The sequence below is a fragment of the Lemur catta genome, chromosome 7 (assembly GCF_020740605.2).
Source record: "Lemur catta isolate mLemCat1 chromosome 7, mLemCat1.pri, whole genome shotgun sequence".
NCBI lineage: Eukaryota > Metazoa > Chordata > Mammalia > Primates > Lemuridae > Lemur > Lemur catta.
Window position 1 is genome coordinate 23,078,634 of NC_059134.1, and position 16,238 is coordinate 23,094,871.

General features: G+C 38.0%; 1 protein-coding gene and 1 pseudogene across 7 annotated transcripts in view; one reads left to right on the forward strand and one right to left on the reverse strand.

Annotated features, from left to right (window-relative positions):
* SIK3 (SIK family kinase 3) overlaps positions 1-16,238 on the forward strand; it is a 231,255-nt gene that overhangs the window by 104,770 nt on the left and 110,247 nt on the right. The window lies entirely within an intron of this gene.
* On the reverse strand, positions 5,268-6,007 carry LOC123641544 (annotated as a pseudogene).

Genomic DNA, 16,238 nt, shown 5'->3' on the forward strand with positions numbered 1-16,238 from the left:
AAGAAAGATTGCCAGTGAATTTTGTAGGTCCCTATTTGGGAATGTGGTAACTGGTACTTTTGGATTCTATGCACAGAGATCCAAGGCTAGGAGAACATCTCAGGGTAAATCTATCTAATTTTTGTATCCAAAAGCTATTAATTTCTTCAATTATAAGAAGAAACCACAAATTGCATAATGGCCTTGGTATTCTGTCAGTATGGAGAGAAGAATGATCTCAGAAGACTTGTAAGCCTGTGTTGGGATGTGTGTGACATGTGTGTTTTTTCTCATTTTTAAAATTTCAACTGTCTTAGACACATTTTTGAAGCTGTAGATATTCTAAGTTAGCAAATCCAAGCCAGTACACAAAGCAACCATTTTTTGCCAACGCAAAATGCATACTTTGCTGAGCTTTCTAATCTGGGCTCCAGAGTTTATACATAGCAAATTCTAACATCTGCCAAATTCTGTTATGACCCAGAAGGGAGTGGAGTGAAGTAGGATGAAGAATCTGGAGATGCATGCTGCTTGTGGGGTAAATTGCATTTTGGAATTTGCTTCCATGTGGATTTTCCCTTCATGGACTACTGTGATGTTTAGGAAGCTGAACTGGAAAGGTCATATTGTGCAAGATGAAGAACAATAAATGGTCTGTTCAAGTGACTTGTTAAGCCTCCTGCCAGTGGCGACTAACAGCCATTATAGCTATTTCTCCTCTGGGATATAGGAGTTTGGCTGTCATCTTTTTGGGAATATGGTAATTGTAGCCATTGCTTTTAGCATGGTGGGGAGATCAAACATTTAAAGGTTCTTAGCCTAGTTATTTACACCACTTCCCCTCTACAAACTGCTGCTTCTTTTGCACCTTGAATGCTACCATGGTTTAATTTTTAACATTATAGTAACAGTGTCTGTTTCAAAAAATGCATGTGCATATTAAATACACTTAATTTTCATTCTGCCAAAGGGAATTTGAATTTATCTCTTCTTACAGTACATTGACTTCATCTTTTTCTTTTTCTTTCTTTTTTTTCTTTTGACTTAACACATTGGCCCCAGAAATAGTTTGCTGGCTTTTTTATTCTTTGCCCTGCCTTTTTTTTTTTTTTTGAGACAGAGTCTTGCGTTGTTGTCTCAGCTAGAGTACAGTGGCGTCATCATAGCTCACTGCAACCACAAGCTCCTGGGCTCAAGCGATCCTCCTACCTCAGCCTCCTGAGTACCTGGGACTACAGGCATGCCACAGCACCCAGCTAATTTTTTTATTTTTAGTAGAGATGGGGTCGTGCTCTTGCCCAGACTGGTCTCGAACTCCTGACCTCAAGCAGTCCTCCCACCGTGGCCTCCCACAGTGCTAGGATTACAGGCATGAGCCACTGCGCCCAACCTGCCTTTGCTTTTAATCAATAAAATTTCCTTTTTCTTGGGTTGTGGTACTATTCTAAACCATGTTTAAAATATGTACAGGAGCACAGACCCCAGTAGTGTTTATGAAGAATCTGGGACGGAAGTTAGCATTGCTAAGAAGTTTAAGTTCCCTTAATGCTTTATAGAAAGTATATTAATTAAAGACCATTTCCAAAGCATTTTCATTCAAATGGTATATGATATTTTACATGGCTACCTTTTAAAATACAGGTACATTCCTGAAATTATTGGTCAATTTTTAATAAATGAAATAGCTTAAAATGAATGAGTAATTTCTTTTTCAGTAATATAGTAGATTAGATGTGCAGAGAAATCCCTTCTGGCCAGAACATTTTACAATGAAGCTATAGAAAGGAAAAAATATGTGAATATATATAAAATATATGTAAAATTCTGGAGCTGATATAAGAAAAACAATTGAAGTCCTGAAAGAATCAGAAAACATGATTCATAACATAGAGTAGGCCCTTCTTGTGTGTTCTGAGGGTTTCTTGTAGGATTAGAGCACAGGGGAGGAAGAAGAGACAAGTAGTGCCCAGGCGCCAGGGGAGGGTCATATTAGCGATTACCCTGATAGAACTGGGACCTGGGGGGGGGGTGAATTCCTCAGTGGATGAGTAGGAAGAAAGATGTTCTGCATGCAGAGGTTTAACTGTTACTGTCTTGGTTCTGGATGGAGAGGGAGAAAATGTCTCCCTTGAAACTGCCTAAGCAGATGCCCATACTCACGTGGATTTGCAATCAGATTTTATGTTACTTGTAAGGCCAGAAAATCTCTAAACTGAAAACTTAGTTGAAAGTCTTCCCAGTTGGTTAGGATCTCCAGGTGTCTGGGAGAATCAAGTTCATAGCCCTACGGAAACACACTTCATAGTCAGGCCTCAAAGAATTTTTATAGATGAAATTGCGAGAGATGTGAGTTTGTACAAGAAAACAAGCAACTATGAGTTAGTCAGATGTGGGAGATTATGTTTTCCGAATATGGCTTCAGCAGTAGTTCCTGACCCATGTGCTCTTCTGGAACTTTGCTATTGTACCATCAAGAAGTAGAGTCTCTATCTCCTTCCATTGAACCTGGGCAGGCCTTTGTGACTGCTTTGACCAAAAGAATAAGACAGAAGTGATACTGTGTCATTTCTGAGGCTAAGTCATAAAAATACCACACATTTCTTCTTTATTCTCTTGGGATACTCATTCTTGGAACCCATCACCATGCTATGAAGAAGCCCATGGAAGGATCCCCGTGGAAAGTAACTGAGGCCTCAGCTCAGTGGCACCAGCTAAGCTCCCAGCACTAATGTGCCAGCCTTGTAAGTAAGCCATCTTGAAAGTGGATCCTCCAGCGTCCTGTCAAGCTGCCCTAGGTGATGCCACATGGAGCAGAGGCAAGCCCTCCTCTCTGAGCCCTGAATAGGCTGCTAATTTGTGAGCAAAATAAGTGGTGGTGGTGGTTGTGTTTTTTGCAGAGACAGGGTCTCACTATGTTACCCAGGCTGGACTCGAACTCCTGGGCTAAAGCTGTCATTCTGCCTCAGCCTCCTGAGTAGCTGGGACTACAGGCATACAACACTGCATCCTGTTGTTTTAATCCACTACATTTTGCGATAACAACTAAAACAGCAGTAACCATCAGTCTCATAAAGACTACAGAGGTATAAAGAAATAAAGGAGGGGTTAAAAATATGGTGAAGAGACTCTCAAAATTGATGAGGAAAGTGTGAAAGAGGAACTCAATGTCAGCAGAACTTCTAGAAGTAAAAAACATACAGACAGTCCCTGACTTATGATGGTTTGATTTAGGGTTTTTAGACTTTACAGTGGTGTGAAAGCAGTGTGCGTTTTGTACAAACCATACTTCAGTATAGTATTCAATAAATTACATGAGATGTTCAGAACTTTATTATAAAATAGGCTTTGTATTAGATGATTTTGCTTAACTGTCAGCACTTTATTATAAAATAGGCTTTGTGTTGGATGATTTTGCTCAACTGTAGGCTAAGGTATTTTCAACTTAAGATGGGTTTATTGGTACGTAACCCCATTGTAAGTTGAAGAATATTTGTAGTTGAAAAACACAATGGAAAAATGATGCAGATTAGATGGAGCTGAAGAATGATTTAGTGAGCAAGAAGATAGATCTGAAGCAGAAGAGATGGAACACATAAGAGGTTTAGTGACATAGAGAATGAAAAGATACCACACATGTCTGATTTAGTGGTTCTCAAACTTTTTTTTTGAGACAGGGTCTCATTCTGTTGCCTGGGCTAGAGTACAGTGGCACCATCATAGCTCACTGCAACATTTAACTCCTAAGCTCAAGCAGTCCTCCCACCTCAGCCTCCCGAGTAGCTGGGACTACAAGTGCACGCCAGTACACCTGGCTAATTTTTCTTTTTTCTTGTTTTGGTAGAGATGGGGTCTCACTGTATCGCTAAGGTTGATTTTGTTTTTTTTTGAGACAGAGTCTCGCTTTGTTGCCTGGGCTAGAGTGAGTGCCGTGGCATCAGCCTAGCTCACAGCAACCTCAAACTCCTGGGCTCAAGTGATCCTCCTGCCCCAGCCTCCCGAGTAGCTGGGACTACAGGCATGCGCCACCATGCCCAGCTAATGATTTTGAACTTCTGGACTCAAGCGATTTTCCTGCCTCAGCCTTCTGAGTAGCTAGGACTATAGGTACATACCACCATGCCCAGTTAATTTTTAAATTTTTTGTAGAGATGGGGGTCTCACTATGTTGCCCAGGCTAGTCTCAAACTCCTGAGCTCAAGTGATCCTCCCATCTTGGCCTTGCAAAGTGCTGGGATTATAGGCATGAGCTACCATGCCCAGCCAACTGTAAATTTTAATTTTTCTTGTTCTGATGGTGGGGGCAGGGAAGGGAGACATAAATAGTTCCTTACTGTTTTAATTTGTATTTCCTCATTTGCTAAAAAGATTGAGGATCTTTACATGTATGATTATGCCCCTGCCCTCCAGCCTGGGTGACAGAGCAAGACCCTGTCTCTAAATAATAAGATAAGATAAAATAATAAATAAAAGTTGTTGGAGATGACATGGAGTGGTAAGAACATTCCCACTGTTGGGTACAACCATTTGGAAGACAATTTGGCTTTACTTATGATTCCTAAGTATATACTCTAGTGAAACTCTTGCACTCATGGCCTGAGGGACATGTATAAGAATATTTATTTAAAGTATTATTCATAGTAGCAGAATATCCAAACAACTCAAATGTCTAGCAACTGTAGAGGATAAATACAGTTGGTATATACATAAAAGGATGACTGTTTAGCATAATGTGAATTAAGTACCACTACATGCATCTTCATTGGGGAATATTACAAATAGGGATCAAAAAAGGCAGTTAAGAATAATAAGTATGATTCTATTTGCATGAAGTTTAAAAACAGGCAAATCTAAGCTCTGTGGTTTTTGGTGTTTACATATACGGTAAAATTGTAAGGAAAAGCAAGTGATGAGCAAACTTCAGGATAGTAGTTTTCTTGGGGTGGTGGGTGCTGTGGAATGGAAGAGCACATAAGAAACTATGGTTTCTTGACATTTTTCACAATAAAAATTGTTATAACGGTGTTGTTGCAAGGAACTCTTCAGTGATTCTTTTTCTAAAGAAAGAATTTTGATAATGCAAATAGTAGTTCTTTTTTAAATTTTTCCCTAACAGCTTAACATTTTAATTTGGGGTAGGGGTGGAAGAAAATATATAAATTGCTTTGTTTCCCCCCATCCTAATGTGTTGGAGTCCAGCCAGGCTGACCCAAATGGAATCCAGAGCAAGTGGGGCGTTGGGTTCCCTAAGGAAAGGGGGCAAATCCCAAACAGAGCAGAAGTGGTGGCAATTATATGGAGGTCATGTTATTGAAGGCATGGTCCAGCTCCTCGCTAATGGCCTTGTACTTCCGTTTCTGGGCATAGAGCTCATCTTCCAGATCATCAATTGTGTTTTCCAGCTTGGCTACTCATCTCTCAGCAAACTCAGCATGGGTCTCTGCCTCCTTGAGTTTATCAGTAAGAATCTTTATCTCTTCCCTATTTGTCTTCTTTCTAAGAATACTTTTCTTGAGCGGTGCTCAGACACTTCAGGTTCTGGTCCATCAGTCTGATGTGCTCATCCATCTCTCGGCGACAGGACTCCGCCAGCTCAGCTTGTTCTTCTGTATGTTCCAAGTCTGCTTTAGTAATCACTGACTTAGAAACCACCTCTTCATACTTCCTATCTGCCTCTTCTGCAATGTGTTTGCTTCTTTGAGTTGGATTTCCTGGCGTTCCATCTTTTCTTCATCTTTTAAGGCCTGGTTTTCAATCACCTTCATACCTCTCTCACTCTCATCAGCAGCTTTTCCCGCTTCCTCCAGCGTTTGCAGGGCAGTGGCCAGGCGCTACTGAGCACCATCTAGCTCCTCTTCAACCAGCTGGATCCTATGGTTCAAGGAGGCCACCTCAGCCTCAGCCTGTTCCCGGGCGCGCCTTTCTCCGTCCACTTCCCGCTGGAGGTGCTTGGCTCTCTTGTCTGCATCACAGCCTGCTGTTGCAGAACCTGGATCTTGCACTTCACGGCCTCGGTGGTGATCCCAGCCATGGTGCTTATCCTGCTCCTGCTCGTACTCCCATTCCTGCCTCTTCCGATCCGGGTTGCAGCCCCTCCAGACTCCTATTTCCGCCTGCTCCCCAAATAGCAGTTCTTACTCTTTTGGCACATGCTTATACACAGAAAGTCTTTTCGTAAATATATCTTGAATTTCTTCTGAGTCTCTTCACCTTTAACTTTGCTATATAGGGAATGTACCTAGGAAGAAGATGAAACTAGGAGAATTCATCCACAAGTTCAAGTTTAGTGGTTGTAGCCTTAGAATGAGAAATTAGGCCTCTTATACTACCTGTCTGAAAATTGGCTTTACTGTTGTTAAAAACAATATTCTTAGTTTATTTATTTATTTTTTTGGTCAGCAGCAACACTATTTTGCCTCTACTCCCAGGCTAAATTTGGTGTTTGTTAAAAACCTCCATAAATTGACATCTCTTCTTTTTCTGAAGGAATGTGAAACCCAATAATTATACACAGACCTGACCTACTTTGGAGGAAGCAGAGGACAAGGAAACTCTAGCTTTCTTCCTCCTTGTTTGGTTAAAAGCAGAGGTCTTGGGAGGTGAGGGCCAGAATTCCCTATATCTATTCTTCTGTGAAGAGCTCAACACGTAAGAACTTTGCCCATTTGTGTGCTGCTTTGCAGACTAGTGGACTTGATGCTCATGAAGACTTTGCATGTCTGTCCATCTGGAAATATCTGACCTTTTCCCAAGGCCCTGTGGGGTTTTGAGAAAATAAGGATGAAAGAACCTATTTGTTTTTATTTTTAATTGTCCTATTTTATATGTTTGATTTTATAAACACCTCAGTCTTCTTTTTTAAAGAAGTAGTTGGGATGTTAACATACACTCAATGAATGAATCAATTGGATAGTAGTTTGGATTGGTCATCCCATTTAGTTATTGTGGCTGCCTAGCAACTGTTATTCTAGTCTGTCTAGTTCTATTTCTCTGTTGTTATTTTGCTAATTTCTTAGTTTATTGTCAAAACCATTTTTTTTTTTTTTGAGATGGAGTCTTGTTCTGTCACCTGGGCTAGAGTGCCATCGTGTCTGCCTAGCTCATAGCAACCTCAAACTCCTTGGCTCAAGTGATCCTCCTGCCTCAGCCTCTCGAGTAGCTAGGATTGATTACAGGAGTGTGACACCACGCCTGGCAAATTTTTCTATTATTAGTAGAGATGGTGGTTTGGTCTTGCTCAGGCTGGTTTCAAACTCCTGAAATCAAGCGATCCTTCAGCCTTGACCTCCCAGAGTGCTAGGATTACAGCTGTGAGCCACTGTGCCCGGCCGCAGACCAATTTTTAATATTTGCTTTATCCGTTGACTTTTTTTTTTAAATAGCGACAGAGTCTCGCTCTGGTACCTGGGCTCTGGTACCTGGGCTAAAGTGACATCATAGCTTACTGTAACCTCAAACTCCTGGGCTCAAGTGATCCTCCTGGCTCAGCCTCTCAAGTAGCTGGGATTACAGGTACATGCCACCATGCCTGGCTAAAATTTTCTGTGGAGATGGGGTCTCACTGTGTTGTGCAGGCTGGTCTCGAACTCCTGGGCTCAAGCGATCCTCCAGCCTCAGCCTCGCAAAGTGTTGAGTTTACGGGTGTGCCAAGTCCCAAACATTTACTAGGCAACGACTTGAGAATCCTGGGTTTCTCACCCTTCTCTGCAGCCATGGGTATAAGAGAAAAAAAGCATGCATCCAATGGGGGGGCTCGAACCCGCAACCTTGAGAGTAAGAGTCTCATGCTCTACTGATGGAGCTAGCTGGGCACTTAAAAAAACAAATAACAGAAGGACTTTTCACTAAACCATAATCACAGATCTTTTTGGTTGGTTCATTAACGATTGCTGAAAACACAACTGGGTTCAGGGTTCTGGGTCCTGGGTCCTAGGTCCTGTACAGACAGGGTGCTTACATAACTTTACCAAACCTGTTGTTTTGTGTTAATAAACACCAACCTTAACAGAAGAAGATGACTATCAATATCTGGAATATCAAGAACTAGAAGAAACAAGATAGTGTGGTATTGGCATATGAACAGACATATAGATCAATGCAATAGATTTAAGAGTTCAGAAATGAAAGCTTACGTTTATGGTCATTTGACTTTTGGTAAGGTTGCCAGCAAAATTCAATGAAGAAAGAGAACAGTCTTTTCAACAGATGGTGCTGGGACCACTGGATATCCACAAGCAAATGAGTGAAATGGGACTTTTGCTTTACACCATTCACACAGATAAACTCCAAATGCATCACAGACATAAATGTAAGAGCTGAAACTGTGAAACTCTGAGAAGAAAACAGGAGTAAATCTTTCTGATCTGGAGTTAGGCAGTGGCTTCTTAAACACAACACCAAATGCCCAAGGGACAAAGAGAAAAATAGATGAATTGGACTATATCAAAATGTAAAAGTTTTGTGTTACAGACAGTGCCATCAGAAAAGTGAAAAGACAACCCACGGAATGGGAGAAAATATTTGCAAATTATATATCTGATAAGGGACTTGTATCCAGAATATATAAAAACTCTTACAAACTCAATAATAAAAAGACTAATAACTCAATTAAAAAATAGGCAAAATATTTGAATATATATTTCTCCAAAGAATGTATGTAGCTGGCAAGTAAACATATTGAAAAGTTGCTCAAAATCATTAGTCATTAGGAAAATGCAAAACAAAACCACAGTGAGCTACCACTTAAACACTAGGATAGTTATTATAAGAAAAAAATGGACAATAACAAGTGTTGGTTAGGATATGGAGAAATTAGAACTCTTGCATTGCTGGTGAGAATGTAAAATGATGCAGTCACTTTGGCATTTCTTCAGAATGCTAAATGTTCCAGAAAATGTGAAATGTGGAGTTACCATGTGACCCAGCAATTCCATTCCTAGATATAAACCCAAGAGAAATGAAAACACATCCACATAAAAATTTTACATGAATGTTCATAGCAGCACTATTGATAATAGCCAAAAAGTAGAAGCAACCTAAATGTCTATCCCTAATAAATAGATAATTAAAATTGGTATATCCATACAATAAAAAGCAATGAAGTACTGGTACATGCTGCTGCAACGTGGATGCCCCTTGAAAACATTATGCTAAGTGAAAGAAGCAAGTCACAATAGGACCACATATTATATGATCTCATTTAGATGAAATATTAAGTATAGGCAAATTTTTAGACAGAAAGTAGATTAGTGGCTGCTTAGGGCTGATGGAGGGTTGATTGTGGGGGGAATAAGTAGTGACAGCCAAATGGGTTTGGGGTTTCTTTTGGGGGGGCAGTCTATTCAAAATTCGATTGTTGTGATGATTGTACTACCCTGTGAATATATTAAAAACATTGAATTTTACACTTTAAATTGGTGAATTATATGATATGTGAATAATATCTCAATAAAGCTTTTTTGTTTTTAAACAAAAAACTCGAATAAAAGGAAAGCAGGGAAACTGTTGCTAAGGAGAAATATTAGTGTGATTATTTGTCTTATTAATGAATGTCTTGTCCTTACTCTGGCTAAATATTGGTGATTTTTTAAAAAGTCTACTTTCAGAAAGAATTTCAAGTATCTTTAGTAAAAGATTGATAGATTAAAACTTTCAAACACATTAAAGAGAATAGGAGCCCAAATAGTGTGGGGAAGAAGGGAGATGGAATTATTTTACCGGAAAACTTAGACTAACCAGAGCTACCACATTTCACTTAGCTTTTGCTTTCTGGTGGTACAAGCAAACAAAAAGCCATGATGAATTCCTTAACCTACATTATTAAGTAAAAGGAAGCAATCCAGTTGAGAAAAATCATTTCCCAGCCCTACAGTGTATGGCAAAACTTAATAGCCTGTGACTTTATAATCAGGTTCACAAAACTATGTTTAAAAAAGATAAAAAGGATTCCCCAGTAGTAAATTTTTAATAAGATTCTAAAATGTTCATGTGGAAACCCATTTTGACCTTGGATATATGTCTAGTGGAAAATGTTAAATTTACTAGGCTTTCTGGTTTTCGAATTGATGAAAGAGCAGAAGAATTTTTTTAGTCTGGTCCTTCTGACGTTAAATGAAGTTTTTTAGCAAAACAGTTTGAGGCTGAATTTGAATGTAATGTCAGAAGAACAGTATTTTATTATGATATTTCAAATGAGATAGATATATATGCTTGTTCCAAAATTTTAATAAACTTTTTATTTTAGAATAGTTTTACAGAAAAGTTGCCAATATAGTACACAGTTCCCAAGTGCCCCACACTTAGTTTCCTGTATTATTAATATATCGTATTAGTATGATATACTTGCCATAATTAATGGACCAATATTAATTCATTATTATCAAGTGAAGTGCATACTTTATTCAGATTACCTTAGTTTTTTACCTAATATACTTTTGCTGTGTCAGGATCCCATCCAGGATACCACGTTGCATTTAGTCATCATGTCTCCTTAGGCTCCTCTAGGCTGTGATCAAATTTGGATAATGTACACAACATTTCTTAGACTTGGATTCTTGGTTTCTGTGCTCCTGTCTTCCTAGTTAAGTTGTAGTTTATGGTTTAATTAGGTTAACTTAATTGTGGCCTGCATCACATTCCATCTCATTTAGTCTGCTACTCTGTAAGTGGGATGGAAATTAATACCAATGTTATTGATTATTTAGTGTTCCTAGTATTAACAGTAGGAAACATTGACTTTACCAGTAATGAAAATATAGACAGCAAATGCCAAGGCGTTTCTGGGCAGTGGTGTTATGCTTTAGTGTAATATATTTAATTGCTATTTAATTTAAGAAGGAAAGTAACATTCTGATGCTGAATAAAGTCTGAGCAAAAAAAAAAAAACAAGCAAAAAAAAGGAAGTAAAGAAACATGGGCTTATTCACCAAGGTTATCTCAAATGTAGTACATGTATCTCTGCTTATTATCATATGGTCCTATATGTATTTTATAGCACTGTAGAACTGTATGGCTTGATTACTTTAATTGTCCAAGATTGAGAGTTATCTGACTGGTAGTGATTTATTTTATGTGAATAATTTTAGAACTTAAAAATAAATAAAAATTTTTGAAAAGGCAAAACCAAAATCTCCCGGAGTTCTAATTAGGAATTGGCACAGTGAGAGCCTTGTCTTGGTAACTCTGCATTCATGCCATGTACAGGCACACCTTTATTTAATAGATGAAAACATTGAGGACCAGAGGGGTAAAATGATTTGCCCAAGCCCACAGACACGTCTTAGAGACAGAGCCTGGAATTGAACTCTGAATTCCAACTCCTACTTCACTGCTCTTTTTGCTATCCCCGTGATTTCCAAACCGTTCTCCAGAACTATATGTTTCCAAAAAGTTTTGTCCATTTTTGAACCTTTCTACTCAAGTTTACAGAGTAGATCCTCTTTTTTTCCTGTCCTATGTATTAGGGTTAGCATGAGATTTTGTTCAGAGAGAAAAAGGTTCTGTTGCTGTATATAATAATTTTTATATTCTTCTGATACTAAGCTCCTTATTTTATTCTGTGCCATTTTCTACTCATAAAGTAAATTTGATTTATTGGAGGGATTTTTTTTTTTTACTTTGTTTCACAAATGCCAACTTGGTCTATAAAGAAATATGTGACCCAGAGACCTCAGGAAAATTCACGAGGACTTTTAAATATGCAGGGATAATTATTTTTAGTATGAAGTTATCATTAATCAACAATTTTATTTCCTTTTAGTTCTCTACATTCTCCCTTCATTGTTTCATCTCATAAATCTCATTCTTTGTGATTTTTTGGGGTGGTGTTACTCATGGTCTATTGTTTGTCTAAAACAATATTTATACAAATATGTCTGTCTTAAACTATTTCTGCTGTCTGGAGATTCTTTTGGGTGTCTTTGGCAATGATTTAGGGGTCATGTTAATTTGCTTCAGAACAGCATTATTATAAGACATAAAAGAGGGCCCAGTAGACAGTAAAGTAGCTTGGTTTTTGCTTAAATTGCGATACTTTTAATTATTTTTTTTAAAAAAACCTCACTGTTATTAACTATATTCAATATTTTAGTCAATTAATTCAGTAAATAATTTACTTGAAATAAAATTCTTCTTGCTACTTTAGCAGCTTTTTGAAATTCTAGACTTGCACTGTAATGTCCATTTAGGACTATCATAGAAGGTCAGTATTTAGGATGCCTATACGCCTGCTATGGGAAAGCAAAAACCATGTTGTTAAATGTTAACTCTGTTATGTTAAGCATATACTTCATGTACCCATCTTTTGACATTTAATGTGGTTGTGTCTAATCTGTATAATAATGTTATATTCCAGTGGAACCATTTTCCAGTTTTTTTCTATGGCAGGTATTTATCAATAGGCTCCCTCCTGCCTCTATAATAAATATCAGAAATTTGAGAACTAATTAGTATTTACTACTAGACTTCCCAGGGATTAAGTTACTTAAACTACACTGTTCATCACATGAAACACAAGCATTCATTATGGAAATAAAATGTGTCTGATTTGAAAATTTGATGATTACTAAATATAAAGAACTTATTGAAATTAGAGTAAATGCAAAATGCCATCACATAAAACATTCGCATTTTGATGGAATTCCAGAGGGGCCTTATCTGCCAGCTCTGGTGGTATGCAACTGTGATTGGGAAAGCCACTCAGAAGGTAGTTGGTGCTGTGTTCCTGATGGGAACAGGGAGGTGCCTTTTTAACTCCAGACTGCACAGGGGAGACCTCCCAGTACCATACCATTCAGACTGGAAATGCATGGTTTGACAAAGATGCACCTCTTGAGGATTAGCTCACACTACTGGCATCTAAGGTTGCATTAGCAGTAAGACGTTCAGAATAAGGAGGGCAAGATGCTATATGAGAATGGAGATTGCTTCCTGTTGTTCTTTAGTTTTCATTATCAAATAATTGGGAGATGTCAAGAGAGAGGAATTTAAAATAGTTTTTCAGCTGTTACCAAGTTCCTTTGGTTCACTCAGCCTCCGGCTACTGCATGTATATTGTGTTATTAGGCCTTGGGGGCATATTAATATAATTTAAAACAATTTAAAGTATGAACTGTTTCTGATTTTGTTCACCAGGAACAATACTACCATTGTAAGGTTAGCAAGATACCCAGTATAATAAATCTCTATGGGGGAAGTTTAAGAAAGTTATTTTATGCCAGTTGAGTTGAACTCTCTTTTCAGCCGGTGCTTTAAAAAGTCTGTGAGTGTTCTAGGTTGTACATCTAAATGTGCTTAACAGTACCCAGGCTCCTTGACAAATGCTGTTCTTGGGAAGAGCACAATTCTTCTGTGAGTCTGTGTTATTTTTACCTATGAGTTGGCACTCCAGGAAAGAGTGGCATGTACTTCATTAAGAAAATTCATCTTAAATTCATTCAGCGTTTTGCCTTCTTACAACCCCGAATTCAGGGCACATTGCCAAGTTCTTTGTCCAGTCTTTTTTCTCTGGGGCTAAAATTTCATCTTTTATGGCTTAATTTCCCATCATAACTTGAAATTTTTTCCTTGGACTAACTACTTCTACCTGTTTTTCTTTTATTTCAAAACATTTCTGTAAGAATTATAGATTGAATATCCCTAATTTGAAAATCCGAAATGTTCCAAAATCTGAAACTTTTTGAGCCACCAACGTAATGTCACAAGTGGAAAATTCCTCACATAAGTACTTAACACAAACTTTGTTTCATGCACAAAATTACTTAAAATATTATATAAAATTACCTTCAAGCTATGTGTATAAGGTGTATATGAAACATAGCTGAATTTTCTGTTTAGACTTGAGTCCCATCCCCACGATACCTCATTATGTATATGCAAATATTCCAAAATCTAAAAAAATCTGAAATCTGAAACACTTCTGGTCCTAAGCATTTTGAATAAGGGATACTCAACTGGTATTATTTTGTCATCATATACTTTCTTAGATATTGTTCTTTGGTTGCCACAATTAGAACTGTCTCGTTAAACCATTTAGCTCTTTCCCTTTTCTTCCCCGTCTGCCTTATACTTTTCTGCCCAGTCCTTCCACTCTATTCAAACAAAGCCTGTCCTATTTGCCCTACATTCTCCTTTTACCCTTCTCCCCCTTTACCTCCTCCCTTCAGGGCTTCAGGGCATCCTTTTCAACAGCTTCATAACTTTAGAGTTAAGCCATCAAGTCCATTCTAAACATCTCCCTCTTAAACTTCTGCAATTTGTTAAATCTAAAATAAATACCTGAAAATGAAAACTTGGATACTGATATTTTATACATAACTCTTACCTGACCTTCATTGTTATTGTCAACTCCATCCTTTGCTCCACTCCTCTTTTAAAAATATATCTTTTTGTCAATTCATTTAAGTGGTAAACCTATAGGCCAAGAGTTGATTTAGTATTCTATAAACCAGTGGTTCCCCAGCGTTTATGGCACGAGGGACCGGTTTCATGGAAGACAATTTTTCCACAGGGACTTGTTGGGGGGGATGGTTTTGAGATGATTCAAGCACATTACATTTATTGTGTACTTTATTTCTATTATTATTACATTGTAATATATAATGAAATAATTATACAACTCACCATAATGCAGAATCTAATGCTACCACTGATCTGACAGGAGGCGGAGCTCAGGCAGTGATGCCAGCCACGGGGAGCTTCTGTAAATACAAATGAAGCTTCACTCCCTTTCCGCAACTCACCTCCTGCTATGCAGCTGGGTTCCTAACAGGCCACAGACTAGTACAGGTTGGCTGGAGGCTGGCTGGCGAGACTGCAGCTAGATGAACAGAACATCGTTGACACTTTGTAAATGTTAAAACAACAGCAACAACAACAGTGTCAGCATGACTGGAGAGTTGCCCATGTTTGAGACACTCATAGGAACTCGGTTTTTTGAGAGGGTAAATGTTAACCAGATGGGAATTACTGGGGCTCATTTTCTTTTTGTCTTTAAGAATTTCCCTTCTGTGCCTTGAATTTCAAGTAATCACCAAAAAATTTCCTTTGCTTTAGACACCATTTATTAATTTTGCACAATATGCAATGTTCCAACTTAGAAATGCTTCCAAGAATAATATTTGTTTCATGGTATATTTTCCTACTTTCATTAAGCTATCCTGCAGACATTGTAAATCTGTGAATTATTTTATGTTCACCATTCAGTACAGTCCAGAGAAGTCGAGAAAAATAAAATTTCAACTGCTCACCTAAAAAACTGTATTTGAAATTATAGTTGTTAACTACTTCCTTTGGAGTTTATTGAAAACTGACTGACTCTTATCTTTGTTGGCCAGCGTTAAGTCCTCTTGTCTGGAGTTGGCTAGCAGCCTTGTATCCCAGCCATTCCTTAGTCTTGAGAGCTGCATATTTTCCCAGAAACAGTTGTGATTGGTGTGTAAAATGAATAGAATAATCAGTTCTTTCCAAATATGCATCTTTGTATTGTCCCTTAGTACTTGATTTGACTATTTGTTACAAACTGAAGTATGTACTCCAATTAAGAAATTGGATCCAGTGCAGAGGTTAGGATCTTCCCAAGAATGTGGCCTGTCTACATCCTGACCTTGGCCCCATGGTGCATTATTAATGGCCATTTAATGCCTGGCAGGTTTAACTTAAGAGTCCATCCAGCTTGTGTAGTTTATGTTGGTTTGGGGTTTCTTTAAATCTGTTTTTTTATGACAATTTTATATTATAGTAAGTTTAAAAGAAGACAGTTTTTAATCAAGGCTGATTTCAAAGGCACTTATATTCCTTTTCTAGCCAGCCATTCTCATCTGTGTCCTGTGAAAGAATTAAGCCCTACAGAAAAAAATTTAAGTGACTATTTTCTAGTTTTCCCAAAGATGGTACCATTCTAGATGCATAGAAGAGGAATTATTACATGTAATGATGTCTTAGGGCAATTGTTCTTGAAGTTTGATGTAGGGACCCTAGAGTCTCTAAGACACTTTCAGTGGGTCCCCCAGGTCAAAACTGTTGTTATAAAAATGCTAAAACATTATTTTCTTTTTTCACTCTCTGCCACAGTTATAAAATGGAGATTGCCAGAGACTACATGCTGCATGATGATGTAATGGTTCTGATGGCTACAGGAGTGCATGCTTGTGTATGCTTATCTTAAAAATTTTTGTTTTAATTTCTGATTTTAATTTTATTTGTAAATAAATGTTGATAGTACCCACATAAACAAAACTTCTTTAAAGGTTCTCATTAACTTTTAG